Here is a 22,104-nt window from a genome sequence, read left to right on the forward strand (position 1 = left end):
AGTATGCTTTATGGTTGCAACTTTATCTGATCTTTCACATCAAGTGTTGTTGAGCTACGGTCAGAAGTTCCACTAGGTGGATTGGGCTAGATAAAATTGAGAGAATAATTATTTTTTACATAAGTTAATGATTAATGCTCAGTACATGAGTATTTATTAACATTGATGAAAGGTCTACTATAAGATTATGTCAACAAAGAAGTTTCATCAGCTTTTTCAAACTGGTTTTCGATATGTGGAAATTATTTGAGAAGTTTTTATACTTGTGGATTATAATTTTTCTTAATTTTTAAATGAATCTACCAATTGTTTTATAAAATTAAACAAAAAAGCAAGAATAAAATAAGAATGAAAGTACAAAATAGAGAAAGCAAATAATAATAAAATATCAAAATAGAAAAAAATGGCATATGATGGATATTAATAATTGAAACACTTATATTAATATGAAATAATAGTAAGAAAAACATAAATATAATAATTTAATTATTTTATTAATAAATATTTTTATATTCAACAAATGTAGATTTTATACTTGTAGAAATTTATTTTTCTTAATTTTGAAATGAATCTACCATTTATTTTATACAATGGAAAAAAAGCAAGAACAAAATATAGATATAAAATGATCAAAAATTAAAAATAGGAAGAAAAAAAGGCTTATGATGTATATTAATTATTTAAACAACGCTATTAATATGAAATAATAGTAATAAATACATATGTTGCTGCCCAGGATTGAACTGGAGACCTTCAGTGTGTAAGACTGACGTGATAACCACTACACCACAACAACATCTGGGTTATTCAACTAATTTAATTCAATACATAGATATTAGAGATGGAAACAAATTATTAATTAAAATGACACTAATGACTATTTTACAATTGTATCTCTCAAGATTTGAACTCAATTTCTTTAGATTAATAGACTAAATTCTTCCAAATCACCAAAATATGTTAGTATAGATTGAAAATATACATGTTTAACAAGTCTCACACCATTTATTTTGTAAAGGAAGAGGGAGTTTAAGACTATATAATGGATTCAATTTATTCATTATAAAATGCATCAGTCAAAAATACTTTAAACTTGTATTTGGCGTCTTCTATTTTTAATTCGCTTATACTCTTGTCTTATAGTGTTGTGAGATGTAATTATGTACTTGTTTTGAGGTGTGGATGTACTCGGGGTCTAGGGGTGGTTGAGGGTAAATTATGCGTTGTAACAATTTTTACAGTCTTTTCTTTGGTTGCCATTTGACAGCGACTATTATATTTTTCTCTCTGAATTTGGAGTTTCCATGTTATGTCCTTGTGTTTGTGTATGTGTTATTTTAATTTCTCCATGTTGATATTTTATAACAATTGTTATCATAACTTTTGGTTCCATCCAGGGATAAGAGTTCTAAGTATGCTTTATGGTTGCGACTTTATCTGAGCTTTCAGATCAAGTGTTGTTGAGCTACTGTCAGAAGTTCCACTATATGGATTGGGCTAGATAAAATTGAGAGAATAATTATTTTTTACATGTGGAAAGTTCAAATCAAATATGTGTTGATATGACAAGGATTACATAATATATTGATTAATGCTCAGTACATGAGTATTTATTAACATTAATGAAAGGTCTACAATAATACTATGTCAACAAAGAAGTTTCATCATATTTTTCAAACTGGTTTTCGATATGTGGAAATTATTTGAGAATTTTTATACTTGTTGAGTATTATTTTTCTTAATTTTGAACTGAATCTACCAATTGTTTTATAAAATTAAATAAAAAGCAAGAATAAAATAAGAATGAGAGTACAAAATAGAGAAAGCAAATAATAAAAAAATATCAAAATAGAAAAAATATGGCATATGATGGATATTAATAATTGAAACACTTCTATTAATATGAAATAATAGTAACAAAAAAAAAGTAATAATTTAATTATTTTATTAATAAATATTTTTATAATCTACAAATCTTGATTTTATACTCTCGTGTTAGAGTGTTGTGAGATGTAATTATGTACTTGCTTTGAGGTGTGGGTGTACTCGGGGTCTGGGGGTGGCTGAGGGTACATTATGCGTTGTAAAAAATTTCACTTGTTTTTCTTTGGTTGTCATTTGACAGCGACTGTTATATTTTTCTCTCTGAATTTGGAATTTCCATGTTATGTCCTTGTGTTTGTGTATGTGTTATTTTAATTTCTCCATGTTGATATTTTCTAACAATTGTTATCATAGCTTATGGTTCCATCCAGGGATAAGAGTTCTAAGTATGCTTTATGGTTGCAACTTTATCTGATCTTTCACATCAAGTGTTGTTGAGCTACGGTCAGAAGTTCCACTAGGTGGATTGGGCTAGATAAAATTGAGAGAATAATTATTTTTTACATAAGTTAATGATTAATGCTCAGTACATGAGTATTTATTAACATTGATGAAAGGTCTACTATAAGATTATGTCAACAAAGAAGTTTCATCAGAGCTTTTCAAACTGGTTTTCGATATGTGGAAATTATTTGAGAAGTTTTTATACTTGTGGATTATAATTTTTCTTAATTTTTAAATGAATCTACCAATTGTTTTATAAAATTAAACAAAAAAGCAAGAATAAAATAAGAATGAAAGTACAAAATAGAGAAAGCAAATAATAATAAAATATCAAAATAGAAAAAAATGGCATATGATGGATATTAATAATTGAAACACTTATATTAATATGAAATAATAGTAAGAAAAACATAATATAATAATTTAATTATTTTATTAATAAATATTTTTATATTCAACAAATGTAGATTTTATACTTGTAGAAATTTATTTTTCTTAATTTTGAAATGAATCTACCATTTATTTTATACAATGGAAAAAAAGCAAGAACAAAATATAGATATAAAATGATCAAAAATTAAAAATAGGAAGAAAAAAAAGCTTATGATGTATATTAATTATTTAAACATCTATAAATACATATGTTGCTGCCCAGGATTGAACTGGAGACCTTCAGTGTGTAAGACTGACGTGATAACCACTACACCACAACAACATCTGGGTTATTCAACTAATTTAATTCAATACATAGATATTAGAGATGGAAACAAATTATTAATTAAAATGACACTAATGACTATTTTACAATTGTATCTCTCAAGATTTGAACTCAATTTCTTTAGATTAATAGACTAAATTCTTCCAAATCACCAAAAATATGTTAGTATAGATTGAAAATATACATGTTTAACAAGTCTCACACCATTTAATTTTGTAAAGGAAGAGGGAGTTTAAGACTATATAATGGATTCAATTTATTCATTATAAAATGCATCAGTCAAAAATACTTTAAACTTGTATTTGGCGTCTTCTATTTTTAATTCGCTTATACTCTTGTCTTATAGTGTTGTGAGATGTAATTATGTACTTGTTTTGAGGTGTGGATGTACTCGGGGTCTAGGGGTGGTTGAGGGTAAATTATGCGTTGTAACAATTTTTACAGTCTTTTCTTTGGTTGCCATTTGACAGCGACTATTATATTTTTCTCTCTGAATTTGGAGTTTCCATGTTATGTCCTTGTGTTTGTGTATGTGTTATTTTAATTTCTCCATGTTGATATTTTATAACAATTGTTATCATAACTTTTGGTTCCATCCAGGGATAAGAGTTCTAAGTATGCTTTATGGTTGCGACTTTATCTGAGCTTTCAGATCAAGTGTTGTTGAGCTACTGTCAGAAGTTCCACTATATGGATTGGGCTAGATAAAATTGAGAGAATAATTATTTTTTACATGTGGAAAGTTCAAATCAAATATGTGTTGATATGACAAGGATTACATAATATATTGATTAATGCTCAGTACATGAGTATTTATTAACATTAATGAAAGGTCTACAATAATACTATGTCAACAAAGAAGTTTCATCATTATTTTTCAAACTGGTTTTCGATATGTGGAAATTATTTGAGAATTTTTATACTTGTTGAGTATTATTTTTCTTAATTTTGAACTGAATCTACCAATTGTTTTATAAAATTAAATAAAAAGCAAGAATAAAATAAGAATGAGAGTACAAAATAGAGAAAGCAAATAATAAAAAAATATCAAAATAGAAAAAATATGGCATATGATGGATATTAATAATTGAAACACTTCTATTAATATGAAATAATAGTAACAAAAAAAAAGTAATAATTTAATTATTTTATTAATAAATATTTTTATAATCTACAAATCTTGATTTTATACTCTCGTGTTAGAGTGTTGTGAGATGTAATTATGTACTTGCTTTGAGGTGTGGGTGTACTCGGGGTCTGGGGGTGGCTGAGGGTACATTATGCGTTGTAAAAATTTCACTTGTTTTTCTTTGGTTGTCATTTGACAGCGACTGTTATATTTTTCTCTCTGAATTTGGAATTTCCATGTTATGTCCTTGTGTTTGTGTATGTGTTATTTTAATTTCTCCATGTTGATATTTTCTAACAATTGTTATCATAGCTTATGGTTCCATCCAGGGATAAGAGTTCTAAGTATGCTTTATGGTTGCAACTTTATCTGATCTTTCACATCAAGTGTTGTTGAGCTACGGTCAGAAGTTCCACTAGGTGGATTGGGCTAGATAAAATTGAGAGAATAATTATTTTTTACATAAGTTAATGATTAATGCTCAGTACATGAGTATTTATTAACATTGATGAAAGGTCTACTATAAGATTATGTCAACAAAGAAGTTTCATCAGCTTTTCAAACTGGTTTTCGATATGTGGAAATTATTTGAGAAGTTTTTATACTTGTGGATTATAATTTTTCTTAATTTTTAAATGAATCTACCAATTGTTTTATAAAATTAAACAAAAAAGCAAGAATAAAATAAGAATGAAAGTACAAAATAGAGAAAGCAAATAATAATAAAATATCAAAATAAAAAAAATGGCATATGATGGATATTAATAATTGAAACACTTATATTAATATGAAATAATAGTAAGAAAAACATAAATATAATAATTTAATTATTTTATTAATAAATATTTTTATATTCAACAAATGTAGATTTATACTTGTAGAAATTTATTTTTCTTAATTTTGAAATGAATCTACCATTTATTTTATACAATGGAAAAAAAGCAAGAACAAAATATAGATATAAAATGATCAAAAATTAAAATAGGAAGAAAAAAAGGCTTATGATGTATATTAATTATTTAAACAACGCTATTAATATGAAATAATAGTAATAAATACATATGTTGCTGCCCAGGATTGAACTGGAGACCTTCAGTGTGTAAGACTGACGTGATAACCACTACACCACAACAACATCTGGGTTATTCAACTAATTTAATTCAATACATAGATATTAGAGATGGAAACAAATTATTAATTAAAATGACACTAATGACTATTTTACAATTGTATCTCTCAAGATTTGAACTCAATTTCTTTAGATTAATAGACTAAATTCTTCCAAATCACCAAAAATATGTTAGTATAGATTGAAAATATACATGTTTAACAAGTCTCACACCATTTAATTTTGTAAAGGAAGAGGGAGTTTAAGACTATATAATGGATTCAATTTATTCATTATAAAATGCATCAGTCAAAAATACTTTAAACTTGTATTTGGCGTCTTCTATTTTTAATTCGCTTATACTCTTGTCTTATAGTGTTGTGAGATGTAATTATGTACTTGTTTTGAGGTGTGGATGTACTCGGGGTCTAGGGGTGGTTGAGGGTAAATTATGCGTTGTAACAATTTTTACAGTCTTTTCTTTGGTTGCCATTTGACAGCGACTATTATATTTTTCTCTCTGAATTTGGAGTTTCCATGTTATGTCCTTGTGTTTGTGTATGTGTTATTTTAATTTCTCCATGTTAATATTTTATAACAATTGTTATCATAACTTTTGGTTCCATCCAGGGATAAGAGTTCTAAGTATGCTTTATGGTTGCGACTTTATCTGAGCTTTCAGATCAAGTGTTGTTGAGCTACTGTCAGAAGTTCCACTATATGGATTGGGCTAGATAAAATTGAGAGAATAATTATTTTTTACATGTGGAAAGTTCAAATCAAATATGTGTTGATATGACAAGGATTACATAATATATTGATTAATGCTCAGTACATGAGTATTTATTAACATTAATGAAAGGTCTACAATAATACTATGTCAACAAAGAAGTTTCATCATTATTTTTCAAACTGGTTTTCGATATGTGGAAATTATTTGAGAATTTTTATACTTGTTGAGTATTATTTTTCTTAATTTTGAACTGAATCTACCAATTGTTTTATAAAATTAAATAAAAAGCAAGAATAAAATAAGAATGAGAGTACAAAATAGAGAAAGCAAATAATAAAAAAATCAAAATAGAAAAAATATGGCATATGATGGATATTAATAATTGAAACACTTCTATTAATATGAAATAATAGTAACAAAAAAAAGTAATAATTTAATTATTTTATTAATAAATATTTTTATAATCTACAAATCTTGATTTTATACTCTCGTGTTAGAGTGTTGTGAGATGTAATTATGTACTTGCTTTGAGGTGTGGGGTGTACTCGGGGTCTGGGGGTGGCTGAGGGTACATTATGCGTTGTAAAAAATTTCACTTGTTTTTCTTTGGTTGTCATTTGACAGCGACTGTTATATTTTTCTCTCTGAATTTGGAATTTCCATGTTATGTCCTTGTGTTTGTGTATGTGTTATTTTAATTTCTCCATGTTGATATTTTCTAACAATTGTTATCATAGCTTATGGTTCCATCCAGGGATAAGAGTTCTAAGTATGCTTTATGGTTGCAACTTTATCTGATCTTTCACATCAAGTGTTGTTGAGCTACGGTCAGAAGTTCCACTAGGTGGATTGGGCTAGATAAAATTGAGAGAATAATTATTTTTTACATAAGTTAATGATTAATGCTCAGTACATGAGTATTTATTAACATTGATGAAAGGTCTACTATAAGATTATGTCAACAAAGAAGTTTCATCAGCTTTTCAAACTGGTTTTCGATATGTGGAAATTATTTGAGAAGTTTTTATACTTGTGGATTATAATTTTTCTTAATTTTTAAATGAATCTACCAATTGTTTTATAAAATTAAACAAAAAAGCAAGAATAAAATAAGAATGAAAGTACAAAATAGAGAAAGCAAATAATAATAAAATATCAAAATAGAAAAAAATGGCATATGATGGATATTAATAATTGAAACACTTATATTAATATGAAATAATAGTAAGAAAAACATAAATATAATAATTTAATTATTTTACTAATAAATATTTTTATATTCAACAAATGTAGATTTTATACTTGTAGAAATTTATTTTTCTTAATTTTGAAATGAATCTACCATTTATTTTATACAATGGAAAAAAATCAAGAACAAAATATAGATATAAAATGATCAAAAATTAAAAATAGGAAGAAAAAAAAGGCTTATGATGTATATTAATTATTTAAACAATCTATAAATACATATGTTGCTGCCCAGGATTGAACTGGAGACCTTTAGTGTGTAAGACTGACGTGATAACCACTACACCACAACAACATCTGGTTTATTCAACTAATTTAATTCAATACATAGATATTAGAGATGGAAACAAATTATTAATTAAAATGACACTAATGACTATTTTACAATTGTATCTCTCAAGATTTGAACTCAATTTCTTTAGATTAATAGACTAAATTCTTCCAAATCACCAAAAAATATGTTATTATAGATTGAAAATATACATGTTTAACAAGTCTCACACCATTTAATTTTGTAAAGGAAGAGGGAGTTTAAGACTATATAATGGATTCAATTTATTCATTATAAAATGCATCAGTCAAAAATACTTTAAACTTGTATTTGGCGTCTTCTATTTTTAATTCGCTTATACTCTTGTCTTATAGTGTTGTGAGATGTAATTATGTACTTGTTTTGAGGTGTGGATGTACTCGGGGTCTAGGGGTGGTTGAGGGTAAATTATGCGTTGTAACAATTTTACAGTCTTTTCTTTGGTTGCCATTTGACAGCGACTATTATATTTTTCTCTCTGAATTTGGAGTTTCCATGTTATGTCCTTGTGTTTGTGTATGTGTTATTTTAATTTCTCCATGTTAATATTTTATAACAATTGTTATCATAACTTTTGGTTCCATCCAGGGATAAGAGTTCTAAGTATGCTTTATGGTTGCGACTTTATCTGAGCTTTCAGATCAAGTGTTGTTGAGCTACTGTCAGAAGTTCCACTATATGGATTGGGCTAGATAAAATTGAGAGAATAATTATTTTTTACATGTGGAAAGTTTAAATCAAATATGTGTTGATATGACAAGGATTACATAATATATTGATTAATGCTCAGTACATGAGTATTTATTAACATTAATGAAAGGTCTACAATAATACTATGTCAACAAAGAAGTTTCATCATTATTTTTCAAACTGGTTTTCGATATGTGGAAATTATTTGAGAATTTTTATACTTGTTGAGTATTATTTTTCTTAATTTTGAACTGAATCTACCAATTGTTTTATAAAATTAAATAAAAAGCAAGAATAAAATAAGAATGAGAGTACAAAATAGAGAAAGCAAATAATAAAAAATATCAAAATAGAAAAATATGGCATATGATGGATATTAATAATTGAAACACTTCTATTAATATGAAATAATAGTAACAAAAAAAAAGTAATAATTTAATTATTTTATTAATAAATATTTTTATAATCTACAAATCTTGATTTTATACTCTCGTGTTAGAGTGTTGTGAGATGTAATTATGTACTTGCTTTGAGGTGTGGGTGTACTCGGGGTCTGGGGGTGGCTGAGGGTACATTATGCGTTGTAAAAAATTTCACTTGTTTTTCTTTGGTTGTCATTTGACAGCGACTGTTATATTTTTCTCTCTGAATTTGGAATTTCCATGTTATGTCCTTGTGTTTGTGTATGTGTTATTTTAATTTCTCCATGTTGATATTTTCTAACAATTGTTATCATAGCTTATGGTTCCATCCAGGGATAAGAGTTCTAAGTATGCTTTATGGTTGCAACTTTATCTGATCTTTCACATCAAGTGTTGTTGAGCTACGGTCAGAAGTTCCACTAGGTGGATTGGGCTAGATAAAATTGAGAGAATAATTATTTTTTACATAAGTTAATGATTAATGCTCAGTACATGAGTATTTATTAACATTGATGAAAGGTCTACTATAAGATTATGTCAACAAAGAAGTTTCATCAGAGCTTTTCAAACTGGTTTTCGATATGTGGAAATTATTTGAGAAGTTTTTATACTTGTGGATTATAATTTTTCTTAATTTTAAATGAATCTACCAATTGTTTTATAAAATTAAATAAAAAAGCAAGAATAAAATAAGAATGAAAGTACAAAATAGAGAAAGCAATAATAATAAAATATCAAAATAGAAAAAAATGGCATATGATGGATATTAATAATTGAAACACTTATATTAATATGAAATAATAGTAAGAAAAACATAAATATAATAATTTAATTATTTTATTAATAATATTTTTATATTCAACAAATGTAGATTTTATACTTGTAGAAATTTATTTTTCTTAATTTTGAAATGAATCTACCATTTATTTTATACAATGGAAAAAAAGCAATAACAAAATATAGAAATAAAATGATCAAAAATTAAAAATAGGAAGAAAAAAAAGGCTTATGATGTATATTAATTATTTAAACAATTCTATTAATATGAAATAATAGTAATAAATACATATGTTGCTGCCCAGGATTGAACTGGAGACCTTCAGTGTGTAAGACTGACGTGATAACCACTACACCACAACAACATCTGGGTTATTCAACTAATTTAATTCAATACATATATATTAGAGATGGAAACAAATTATTAATTAAAATGACACTAATGACTATTTTACAATTGTATCTCTCAAGATTTGAACTCAATTTCTTTAGATTAATAGACTAAATTCTTCCAAATCACCAAAAATATGTTAGTATAGATTGAAAATATACATGTTTAACAAGTCTCACACCATTTAATTTTGTAAAGGAAGAGGGAGTTTAAGACTATATAATGGATTCAATTTATTCATTATAAAATGCATCAGTCAAAAATACTTTAAACTTGTATTTGGCGTCTTCTATTTTTAATTCGCTTATACTCTTGTCTTATAGTGTCACTATGCCAAAAATTGGAATAGACAGCGCCCCTTAGAGGGCGCTTTATTACAAAAGCGCACTCTAAAGTGAAGAGAAAAAATAAGGAGCATACTATTGGAATAGACAGCGCACTTTAGAGGCCGCTTTTGTAACAAAGCGCACTCTAAAGTGAAGCGAAAAAATAATGAGGAAATGGAGGGACACCAATAGAGGACGCTTTATTGAAAGCGCCCTCTAAGGGTAACCTTAGAGGGCGCTTCTAAAAAAGCGCTCTCTATGTCCATGTACATTTCCAGTTTATAAGGCGCTTTTGGAAAGCCTTAGAGAGCGCTTTTAGAAGCGCCCTCTTAGGCCCCCTTTAGAGGGCGCTTTTGTAACAAAGCGCCCTCTAAAGTGAAGCCAAAAAAAAATGGAGGGACAACAATAGAGGGCGCTTTTGTGAAAGCGCCCTCTAAGGTTACCCTTAGAGGGCGCTTTTGAAAAAGCGCTCTCTAAGTCCATGTACATTTCCAGTTTAGAAGGCGCTTTTGGAAAGCCTTAGAGAGCGCTTTCAGAAGCGCCCTCTTAGGCCCCCTTTAGAGGGCGCTTTTTTAAAAAAAGCGCCCTCTAAGGTCCCCTTTAGTAAACATTAAAATTATAACATATACTGCATGTCTCTTTATTTTCCCTCTCTATAAGCTATTTCGTTTATGTAACTGGGTTTTCTCTCAACTGCGATTACTCTCTACTGCGATTACTCTCGTCCTCCGTTCGTTCTCCCTCCCTCACCGTCATCGTCGCCGTTCGTTCTCCCTCCCTCATCGTTCACGTTCACTGTGTTAACCTCTTCCACCGTCACTGTTCACTTTCTTCTCCATCGTTACCGTCACCTTTAAGGTATTTCTCTTCTCCATCGTTACCGTTCACTTTCTTCATGTGTTTGATTAGGGCATTTTCTAAACTTAGTTTTTCATTTTGTGCATTATGTTGATTAATGTTGTTTAGGGCAAACTGAGTTTTTTATTTCTGATTGAAAACTGATATATTTGAAGTGTGTTTGAGCTTGTGCTTGGAAGTTTGATGATTATGGATGCAAGTTTGTTCATGTTCCAAACACCATAAGTTTGCATTGGTCTTTTGCATGCAGTAGGTGTGTGTGAGTAAATGTGTATGCAGTAAGTTTGTGCATGCAGTAAATGTGTTCACGTATTGAATCATTGTCTTACTTGGGTCTTATTGAATCATTTCTATATTACAGATAAAATGGCTAACCAAGACGATACCCATGCCGCGAATGAATCACGTAATAATGTTGAAAAAGAAATCAAACGAGGATTGACTGTTATGAAGTCAATCATTCGTGCAAGAGACAAGGGTGTAAAATTTGAAGTACATTGGAGTGCTGAAGACCAACTAATTGAGCCTAACGGTTCAATGTTGGCAAGTTACATTGGTTTCCTTGTTCGCCAACATATTCCGATTACATGTGATAATTGGAGAAGTCCGGACTTGAAGGTTGGCAAGGAAAAATATGGTCGGAGATACAGGTACTTACCATATATTGTTATATGTTTTTTTTGTTGACTATTTGTTAACCATATATTGTTATAATATTACTTTATAATAACACACTCCATTTGTATGTTTTTTAGAGATCCTTTCACATCGATGAAAGCCGGCAAAAATATTGTATTCAATTGGCCGGAAAAAGACTCCGAGGATTTCGATCCTTTTTGTGCAACAAATTTCTCAAGGATGAGGAAGGAAAATTTGTTGAAGGAGAACGGCCAATGAAGTATGCCGAGATTATTTCAGCCGATGAATGGGATAACTTTGTCGCCAAACGAAGAAACGAAAAATTCCATGTAATGTCTATTAATTATGGTATTATACAATTGTTAAGTTACTTGGTTCTAATATGCCTTAAACTTTTTTATCCAGGAAGTAAGCGACATAAATAGGAAAAGGGCATCAAAACCCGCGTATCCGTACAAAAAAGGGCGTACGGGTTATGCACGGTTACAACAAAGAATTGTGAGTATATTCAAATGCTATGAGCTTATACATTGTCACAATATGTTATAATTGATGATCTTATAATCTAATTCAATGTGTAGCTAGCCGAGGAGAAAAGTGACGCAACATCTCTTCCGGACCACGTATTATGGAAGGCTGCTCGGGTTGGGAAGGATGGGGCTGTCGTTGAAGCGGTCCAAAATGTTTATGACGAATGTGTAAGTATATGTAACATTATTTCTTTAATTATATCGAAAATTTTGTTTGACATATAATTCATTTCTAATCTCCTCTAATAATATTTCAGGAGACTTTATCCCAAACCGTACCTTCAACCGAGGTCCAGGATTGCAGGAGCGTACTTAGTCGAGTACTAAATGTTCCTGAGTATTCCGGTCGTGTGAGGGGTAAGGGTTTTGGTGTGACTCCGTCGTCATTTTATAAAAAAAAACAAAAACAAAAAATCCTACCAACAAAGAGGTGATGGAGACCTTGGCGGAGTTAAGGGCACAAGTACTCCAACTGCAAAACGAGAATGCAAGGTATAGAGAGGAAAGGTGCGCTTCCGAGGCAAAAGATACTAGTGACCGAGCTAGTATCAATCATCAACCGAAATTTCCCGAGGTAATTATATATGTTATTATGAAATTAAAATAGCACTTTTTTACTTGACACATATACAAGTTAACAATAACATTTATTATTGGTTTAGGGCATTTCACCTTGTCAGCTGTATCTATCGTCACCAACTTATCGCATGGTTGGCAAGGGAAAAGTGCACAATACTTCGGGTGAATTACTTCACCATAATCCCCTCCCGGTGGGATTTATGAAAGTTTCGGTTGACCTCGTATTAGATACGGACGCCCGTCTACCATTACCCGACGTTGTTTCAGAGACAACGTTGATGCGAGATGCAGTCGGATCCTTTGTTGGTTGGCCGTCAGATCTAATTTTCCCTGATGCCGAGGTATATGTGTTCTAAATGATTATGAATATTTAGTATTCACATTTCAATTCAGCTACAATTATGATATTTAATCAATCCTTATTACATGGTAATGTTAGACTCCTACAAGACCCACCCCTAAAGCTGGTAAAGGGATTTCAAGACGCATCGAGTCGGTTGCATCTCAAAAAGAGGTACAAATATATATACCCATTGAATTATATACACAACGATTCTTTTGCATCACAAAAAGTAATGATTTATTTTATATGAATTTTTAGGTTCCCGGTCGAAAGTTGAAAAGCGATGGTAAGGATATTCCAACGAAGGATATTCCAACGAAGGATATTCCAACGACGGCCGGGACAAAATCTCAAATTATGATGCGTCTTGAGAAAATGGTGGAAGAGTCCGATATTATGGACGGGTCCATTCGTAGTATAGATTTTGATGAAGGTGTTTTCGGAAAAGCTCATTTCGAAATAATTGCAAAGGAGGACATGCAACAACTTTTTGAGCACGACGAATTGGGCATCGCTATCATTCATACATACATATGGTACTCCGATCAATCTATAATTTACTTAGTTGAACAATTTATTTACACATTTCAATGAGTAGTCTAATATTTATTATGTTTCTATTTAAGGTATATGTATGACAAATTGATGCGGGGAACTGAATTGTGTAACCGTTTCAATTTTGTTGCTGCTTCCCGTGTCAACGCAACGTTAATATCAAAAAATCCAACATCCGTAAAGAATGATCTAGTCGATAGATTCATGGCAGCCGGCGATAATACTACACGCAGTTTGTATTTTTACCGTTTAATTCTGGCAACGGGTTAGATTTTCTTTCTAATAATTTCATTCTAATCTATGTATATCTTTTACGTAGAAAATTTTCATTCATCTAAATTTTTGTTTTATTTTACAGTGGTCACTGGGTGTTGGTTGCTATGGATCTTTCGAGACTAATAGTGTATTATCTCGATTCGTTATCGGGTGATTGGAGTAAATATCCGGGTTTGAAGAAGACGGTTGACACGTAAGTGAAATTCCCCTAAATATTCGTGTGTATTTCTATATTTAATTATGTCTGTCAGATTGATCTCAATATACGTTTTTATTTTGTTAGGGCAATAATAAAATTTAGATCGAAAAAGAATTACCGCATTAGGAAGGACATTACCTGGGTCAGAGTTCAGGTATATATTAAGTATCTTATTTTTGCTTATAATAGTGTTTGTTTTTTTTGCTTATAATAGTGTTTGTAAGAAATTAACTATATATATATTGTTTGTTTTTCTGTGTAGTGTCCTCAGCAAAATAATTCGGTCGATTGCGGATTTTTTGTATTGAGATTTATGAGAGATATCATTGCGTTGAATCGTATAGACATCCCAAAAATGGTATGGAATAATAACTCAGGGTTTATTTTAATATTATCGGATAACTCATCTAATTTGTTACTAAATCATGAATATGTTTTATTCTCTTAATTGTAGTACTTTGAGGAATACAAATCTTACTCAAGAGCTCATTTGGATGAAATGAAGGATGAATTGTGTCAATTCATTGTTGATCAAAGAATCATATAGCTAGGTTGTATATTGTTGTACATATATGTATGGAATGTTGTTGTTGTATGCTGTTGTTGTATATATGTTGTATATTGTTGTTGTACTTTTACTAAATCATGAATATGTTGTTGTATATTGTTGATCAAAGAATCATATATTATGTTGTATATATGGAGGATTAATGTTGTATATAAATGGATTCATGTTGTATATATCAATGGATTAATGGTGTATAACATTGGATTAAAGGATGAAATCAATATGAATTTTACACTTTTGCAGCATGCGAACAGGTTACCAATTAAATATCCACTGTTTTTCAAACAAATTTTTTTAAAATAACTAACACTTTAGAGGGCGCTTTCTGTAGGAAGCGCCCTCTAAACACTTTACATTGACAACTTTAGAGGGCGCTTTGTCCTGAAAGCGCCCTCTAAACACTTTACATTGACAACTTTAGAGGGCGCTTTCTGCAGAAAGCGCCCTCTAAAGTGTTAGTTATTTTAAAAAAATAAGCGCCCTCTGAACACTTTACATTGACAACTTTAGAGGGCGCTTTTTCCAGAAAGCGCCCTCTAAACACTTTACATTGAAAACTTTAGAGGGCGCTTTTTCCAGAAAGCGCCCTCTAAGGTGTCCCTTTATGGACCACTCCAGAGGGCGCTTTTTTCATAAAGCGCACTATAATGTGGCCCTTTAGACAGCGCTTTCTCCAGGAAAACAAAGCGCTGTCTTTACCTATGCCAGCGCCAGATTAGAGGGCGCTTAAAAGCGCTGTTATAGGCCAAAATAAGCGCCCTCTTTTCCCTTATTTGGCGTAGTGTGTTGTGAGATATAATTATGTACTTGTTTTGAGGTGTGGATGTACTCGGGGTCTAGGGGTGGTTGAGGGTAAATTATGCGTTGTAACAATTTTTACAGTCTTTTCTTTGGTTGCCATTTGACAGCGACTATTATATTTTTCTCTCTGAATTTGGAGTTTCCATGTTATGTCATTGTGTTTGTGTATGTGTTATTTTAATTTCTCCATGTTGATATTTTATAACAATTGTTATCATAACTTTTGGTTCCATCCAGGGATAAGAGTTCTAAGTATGCTTTATGGTTGCGACTTTATCTGAGCTTTCAGATCAAGTGTTGTTGAGCTACTGTCAGAAGTTCCACTATATGGATTGGGCTAGATAAAATTGAGAGAATAATTATTTTTTACATGTGGAAAGTTCAAATCAAATATGTGTTGATATGACAAGGATTACATAATATATTGATTAATGCTCAGTACATGAGTATTTATTAACATTAATGAAAGGTCTACAATAATACTATGTCAACAAAGAAGTTTCATCATAATTTTTCAAACTGGTTTTCGATATGTGGAAATTATTTGAGAGTTTTTATACTTGTTGAATATTATTTTTCTTAATTTTGAACTGAATCTACCAATTGTTTTATAAAATTAAATAAAAAGCAAGAATAAAATAAGAATGAGAGTACAAAATAGAGAAAGTAAATAATAAAAAAATATCAAAATAGAAAATATATGGCATATGATGGATATTAATAATTGAAACACTTCTATTAATATGAAATAATAGTAACAAAAACAAAAAAGTAATAATTTAATTATTTTATTAATAAATATTTTTATAATCTACAAATCTTGATTTTATACTCTCGTGTTAGAGTGTTGTGAGATGTAATTATGTACTTGCTTTGAGGTGTGGGTGTACTCGAGGTCTGGGGGTGGCTGAGGGTACATTATGCGTTGTAAAAAATTTCACTTGTTTTTCTTTGGTTGTCATTTGACAGCGACTGTTATATTTTTCTCTCTGAATTTGGAATTCCATGTTATGTCCTTGTGTTTGTGTATGTGTTATTTTAATTTCTCCATGTTGATATTTTCTAACAATTGTTATCATAGCTTATGGTTCCATCCAGGGATAAGAGTTCTAAGTATGCTTTATGGTTGCAACTTTATCTGATCTTTCACATCAAGTGTTGTTGAGCTACGGTCAGAAGTTCCACTAGGTGGATTGGGCTAGATAAAATTGAGAGAATAATTATTTTTTACATAAGTTATTGATTAATGCTCAGTACATGAGTATTTATTAACATTGATGAAAGGTCTACTATAAGATTATGTCAACAAAGAAGTTTCATCAGAGCTTTTCAAACTGGTTTTCGATATGTGGAAATTATTTGAGAAGTTTTTATACTTGTGGATTATAATTTTTCTTAATTTTTAAATGAATCTACCAATTGTTTTATAAAATTAAACAAAAAAGCAAGAATAAAATAAGAATGAAAGTACAAAATAGAGAAAGCAAATAATAATAAAATATCAAAATAGAAAAAAATGGCATATGATGGATATTAATAATTGAAACACTTATATTAATATGAAATAATAGTAAGAAAAACATAAATATAATAATTTAATTATTTTATTAATAAATATTTTTATATTTAACAAATGTAGATTTTATACTTGTAGAAATTTATTTTTCTTAATTTTGAAATGAATCTACCATTTATTTTATACAATGGAAAAAAAGCAAGAACAAAATATAGATATAAAATGATCAAAAATTAAAAATAGGAAGAAAAAAAAGGCTTATGATGTATATTAATTATTTAAACAACGCTATTAATATGAAATAATAGTAATAAATACATATGTTGCTGCCCAGGATTGAACTCGACACCTTCATTGTGTAAGATTGACATGATAACCACTACACCACAACAACATCTGGGTTATTTAACTAATTTAATTCAATACATAGATATTAGAGATGGAAACAAATTATTAATTAAAATGACACTAATGACTATTTTACAATTGTATCTCTCAAGATTTGAACTCAATTTCTTTAGATTAATAGACTAAATTCTTCCAAATCACCAAAAATATGTTAGTATAGATTGAAAATATACATGTTTAACAAGTCTCACACCATTTAATTTTGTAAAGGAAGAGGGAGTTTAAGACTATATAATGGATTCAATTTATTCATTATAAAATGCATAAGTCAAAAATACTTTAAACTTGTATTTGGCGTCTTCTATTTTTAATTCGCTTATACTCTTGTCTTATAGTGTTGTGAGATGTAATTATGTACTTGTTTTGAGGTGTGGATGTACTCGGGGTCTAGGGGTGGTTGAGGGTAAATTATGCGTTGTAACAATTTTTACAGTCTTTTCTTTGGTTGCCATTTGACAGCGACTATTATATTTTTCTCTCTGAATTTGGAGTTTCCATGTTATGTCCTTGTGTTTGTGTATGTGTTATTTTAATTTCTCCATGTTAATATTTTATAACAATTGTTATCATAACTTTTGGTTCCATCCAGGGATAAGAGTTCTAAGTATGCTTTATGGTTGCGACTTTATCTGAGCTTTCAGATCAAGTGTTGTTGAGCTACTGTCAGAAGTTCCACTATATGGATTGGGCTAGATAAAATTGAGAGAATAATTATTTTTTACATGTGGAAAGTTCAAATCAAATATGTGTTGATATGACAAGGATTACATAATATATTGATTAATGCTCAGTACATGAGTATTTATTAACATTAATGAAAGGTCTACAATAATACTATGTCAACAAAGAAGTTTCATCATTATTTTTCAAACTGGTTTTCGATATGTGGAAATTATTTGAGAATTTTTATACTTGTTGAGTATTATTTTTCTTAATTTTGAACTGAATCTACCAATTGTTTTATAAAATTAAATAAAAAGCAAGAATAAAATAAGAATGAGAGTACAAAATAGAGAAAGCAAATAATAAAAAAATATCAAAATAGAAAAAATATGGCATATGATGGATATTAATAATTGAAACACTTCTATTAATATGAAATAATAGTAACAAAAAAAAAGTAATAATTTAATTATTTTATTAATAAATATTTTTATAATCTACAAATCTTGATTTTATACTCTCGTGTTAGAGTGTTGTGAGATGTAATTATGTAGTTGCTTTGAGGTGTGGGAGTACTCGGGGTCTGGGGTGGCTGAGGGTACATTATGCGTTGTAAAAAATTTCACTTGTTTTTCTTTGATTGTCATTTGACAGCGACTGTTATATTTTTCTCTCTGAATTTGGAATTTCCATGTTATGTCCTTGTGTTTGTGTATGTGTTATTTTAATTTCTCCATGTTGATATTTTCTAACAATTGTTATCATAGCTTATGGTTCCATCCAGGGATAAGAGTTCTAAGTATGCTTTATGGTTGCAACTTTATCTGATCTTTCACATCAAGTGTTGTTGAGCTACGGTCAGAAGTTCCACTAGGTGGATTGGGCTAGATAAAATTGAGAGAATAATTATTTTTTACATAAGTTAATGATTAATGCTCAGTACATGAGTATTTATTAACATTGATGAAAGGTCTACTATAAGATTATGTCAACAAAGAAGTTTCATCAGAGCTTTTCAAACTGGTTTTCGATATGTGGAAATTATTTGAGAAGTTTTTATACTTGTGGATTATAATTTTCTTAATTTTTAAATGAATCTACCAATTGTTTTATAAAATTAAACAAAAAAGCAAGAATAAAATAAGAATGAAAGTACAAAATAGAGAAAGCAAATAATAATAAAATATCAAAATAGAAAAAAATGGCATATGATGGATATTAATAATTGAAACACTTATATTAATATGAAATAATAGTAAGAAAAACATAAATATAATAATTTAATTATTTTATTAATAAATATTTTTATATTCAACAAATGTAGATTTTATACTTGTAGAAATTTATTTTTCTTAATTTTGAAATGAATCTACCATTTATTTTATACAATGGAAAAAAAGCAAGAACAAAATATAGATATAAAATGATCAAAAATTAAAAATAGGAAGAAAAAAAAGGCTTATGATGTATATTAATTATTTAAACAACGCTATTAATATGAAATAATAGTAATAAATACATATGTTGCTGCCCAAGATTGAACTGGAGACCTTCAGTGTGTAAGACTGACGTGATAACCACTACACCACAACAACATCTGGGTTATTCAACTAATTTAATTCAATACATAGATATTAGAGATGGAAACAAATTATTAATTAAAATGACACTAATGACTATTTTACAATTGTATCTCTCAAGATTTGAACTCAATTTCTTTAGATTAATAGACTAAATTCTTCCAAATCACCAAAATATGTTAGTATAGATTGAAAATATACATGTTTAACAAGTCTCACACCATTTAATTTTGTAAAGGAAGAGGGAGTTTAAGACTATATAATGGATTCAATTTATTCATTATAAAATGCATAAGTCAAAAATACTTTAAACTTGTATTTGGCGTCTTCTATTTTTAATTCGCTTATACTCTTGTCTTATAGTGTTGTGAGATGTAATTATGTACTTGTTTTGAGGTGTGGATGTACTCGGGGTCTAGGGGTGGTTGAGGGTAAATTATGCGTTGTAACAATTTTTACAGTCTTTTCTTTGGTTGCCATTTGACAGCGACTATTATATTTTTCTCTCTGAATTTGGAGTTTCCATGTTATGTCCTTGTGTTTGTGTATGTGTTATTTTAATTTCTCCATGTTAATATTTTATAACAATTGTTATCATAACTTTTGGTTCCATCCAGGGATAAGAGTTCTAAGTATGCTTTATGGTTGCGACTTTATCTGAGCTTTCAGATCAAGTGTTGTTGAGCTACTGTCAGAAGTTCCACTATATGGATTGGGCCAGATAAAATTGAGAGAATAATTATTTTTTACATGTGGAAAGTTCCAATCAAATATGTGTTGATATGACAAGGATTACATAATATATTGATTAATGCTCAGTACATGAGTATTTATTAACATTAATGAAAGGTCTACAATAATACTATGTCAACAAAGAAGTTTCATCATTATTTTTCAAACTGGTTTTCGATATGTGGAAATTATTTGAGAATTTTTATACTTGTTGAGTATTATTTTTCTTAATTTTGAACTGAATCTACCAATTGTTTTATAAAATTAAATAAAAAGCAAGAATAAAATAAGAATGAGAGTACAAAATAGAGAAAGCAAATAATAAAAAATATCAAAATAGAAAAAATATGGCATATGATGGATATTAATAATTGAAACACTTCTATTAATATGAAATAATAGTAACAAAAAAAAAGTAATAATTTAATTATTTTATTAATAAATATTTTTATAATCTACAAATCTTGATTTTATACTCTCGTGTTAGAGTGTTGTGAGATGTAATTATGTACTTGCTTTGAGGTGTGGGAGTACTCGGGGTCTGGGGGTGGCTGAGGGTACATTATGCGTTGTAAAAAATTTCACTTGTTTTTCTTTGATTGTCATTTGACAGCGACTGTTATATTTTTCTCTCTGAATTTGGAATTTCCATGTTATGTCCTTGTGTTTGTGTATGTGTTATTTTAATTTCTCCATGTTGATATTTTCTAACAATTGTTATCATAGCTTATGGTTCCATCCAGGGATAAGAGTTCTAAGTATGCTTTATGGTTGCAACTTTATCTGATCTTTCACATCAAGTGTTGTTGAGCTACGGTCAGAAGTTCCACTAGGTGGATTGGGCTAGATAAAATTGAGAGAATAATTATTTTTTACATAAGTTAATGATTAATGCTCAGTACATGAGTATTTATTAACATTGATGAAAGGTCTACTATAAGATTATGTCAACAAAGAAGTTTCATCAGAGCTTTTCAAACTGGTTTTCGATATGTGGAAATTATTTGAGAAGTTTTTATACTTGTGGATTATAATTTTTCTTAATTTTTAAATGAATCTACCAATTGTTTTATAAAATTAAACAAAAAAGCAAGAATAAAATAAGAATGAAAGTACAAAATAGAGAAAGCAAATAATAATAAAATATCAAAATAGAAAAAAATGGCATATGATGGATATTAATAATTGAAACACTTATATTAATATGAAATAATAGTAAGAAAAACATAAATATAATAATTTAATTATTTATTAATAAATATTTTTATATTCAACAAATGTAGATTTTATACTTGTAGAAATTTATTTTTCTTAATTTTGAAATGAATCTACCATTTATTTTATACAATGGAAAAAAAGCAAGAACAAAATATAGATATAAAATGATCAAAAATTAAAAATAGGAAGAAAAAAAAGGCTTATGATGTATATTAATTATTTAAACAACGCTATTAATATGAAATAATAGTAATAAATACATATGTTGCTGCCCAAGATTGAACTGGAGACCTTCAGTGTGTAAGACTGACGTGATAACCACTACACCACAACAACATCTGGGTTATTCAACTAATTTAATTCAATACATAGATATTAGAGATGGAAACAAATTATTAATTAAAATGACACTAATGACTATTTTACAATTGTATCTCTCAAGATTTGAACTCAATTTCT

The 22,104-nt window shown here is 29.0% G+C and overlaps 1 long non-coding RNA gene and 7 other non-coding genes across 9 annotated transcripts; all 8 read right to left on the minus strand.

Annotated features, from left to right (window-relative positions):
* Positions 1–653: 653 nt before the first annotated feature.
* Positions 654–7,556, minus strand: LOC127081698 (uncharacterized). 2 transcript variants are annotated; one of them, XR_007788113.1, is made up of 2 exons: positions 7,515–7,556; positions 654–751 (listed from the first exon to the last, which is right to left on the minus strand). It is a non-coding gene; the product is annotated as an uncharacterized LOC127081698 (long non-coding RNA). The 2 variants fall into 2 exon arrangements; XR_007788112.1 differs by lacking the exon at positions 654–751 and adding an exon at positions 5,168–5,265.
* Positions 724–796, minus strand: TRNAV-UAC (transfer RNA valine (anticodon UAC)). Its single transcript has one exon. It is a non-coding gene; the product is annotated as a tRNA-Val (tRNA).
* On the minus strand, positions 2,971–3,043 carry TRNAV-UAC (transfer RNA valine (anticodon UAC)). Its single transcript has one exon. It is a non-coding gene; the product is annotated as a tRNA-Val (tRNA).
* On the minus strand, positions 5,238–5,310 carry TRNAV-UAC (transfer RNA valine (anticodon UAC)). Its single transcript has one exon. It is a non-coding gene; the product is annotated as a tRNA-Val (tRNA).
* Positions 7,487–7,559, minus strand: TRNAV-UAC (transfer RNA valine (anticodon UAC)). The gene has a single exon. It is a non-coding gene; the product is annotated as a tRNA-Val (tRNA).
* A 2,196-nt stretch (positions 7,560–9,755) lies between these two features.
* Positions 9,756–9,828, minus strand: TRNAV-UAC (transfer RNA valine (anticodon UAC)). The gene has a single exon. It is a non-coding gene; the product is annotated as a tRNA-Val (tRNA).
* A 9,809-nt stretch (positions 9,829–19,637) lies between these two features.
* Positions 19,638–19,710, minus strand: TRNAV-UAC (transfer RNA valine (anticodon UAC)). Its single transcript has one exon. It is a non-coding gene; the product is annotated as a tRNA-Val (tRNA).
* A 2,198-nt stretch (positions 19,711–21,908) lies between these two features.
* Positions 21,909–21,981, minus strand: TRNAV-UAC (transfer RNA valine (anticodon UAC)). Its single transcript has one exon. It is a non-coding gene; the product is annotated as a tRNA-Val (tRNA).
* Between the last annotated feature and the right edge of the window lie 123 nt (positions 21,982–22,104).

This window comes from Lathyrus oleraceus, chromosome 1, assembly GCF_024323335.1.
Source record: "Lathyrus oleraceus cultivar Zhongwan6 chromosome 1, CAAS_Psat_ZW6_1.0, whole genome shotgun sequence".
NCBI lineage: Eukaryota > Viridiplantae > Streptophyta > Magnoliopsida > Fabales > Fabaceae > Lathyrus > Lathyrus oleraceus.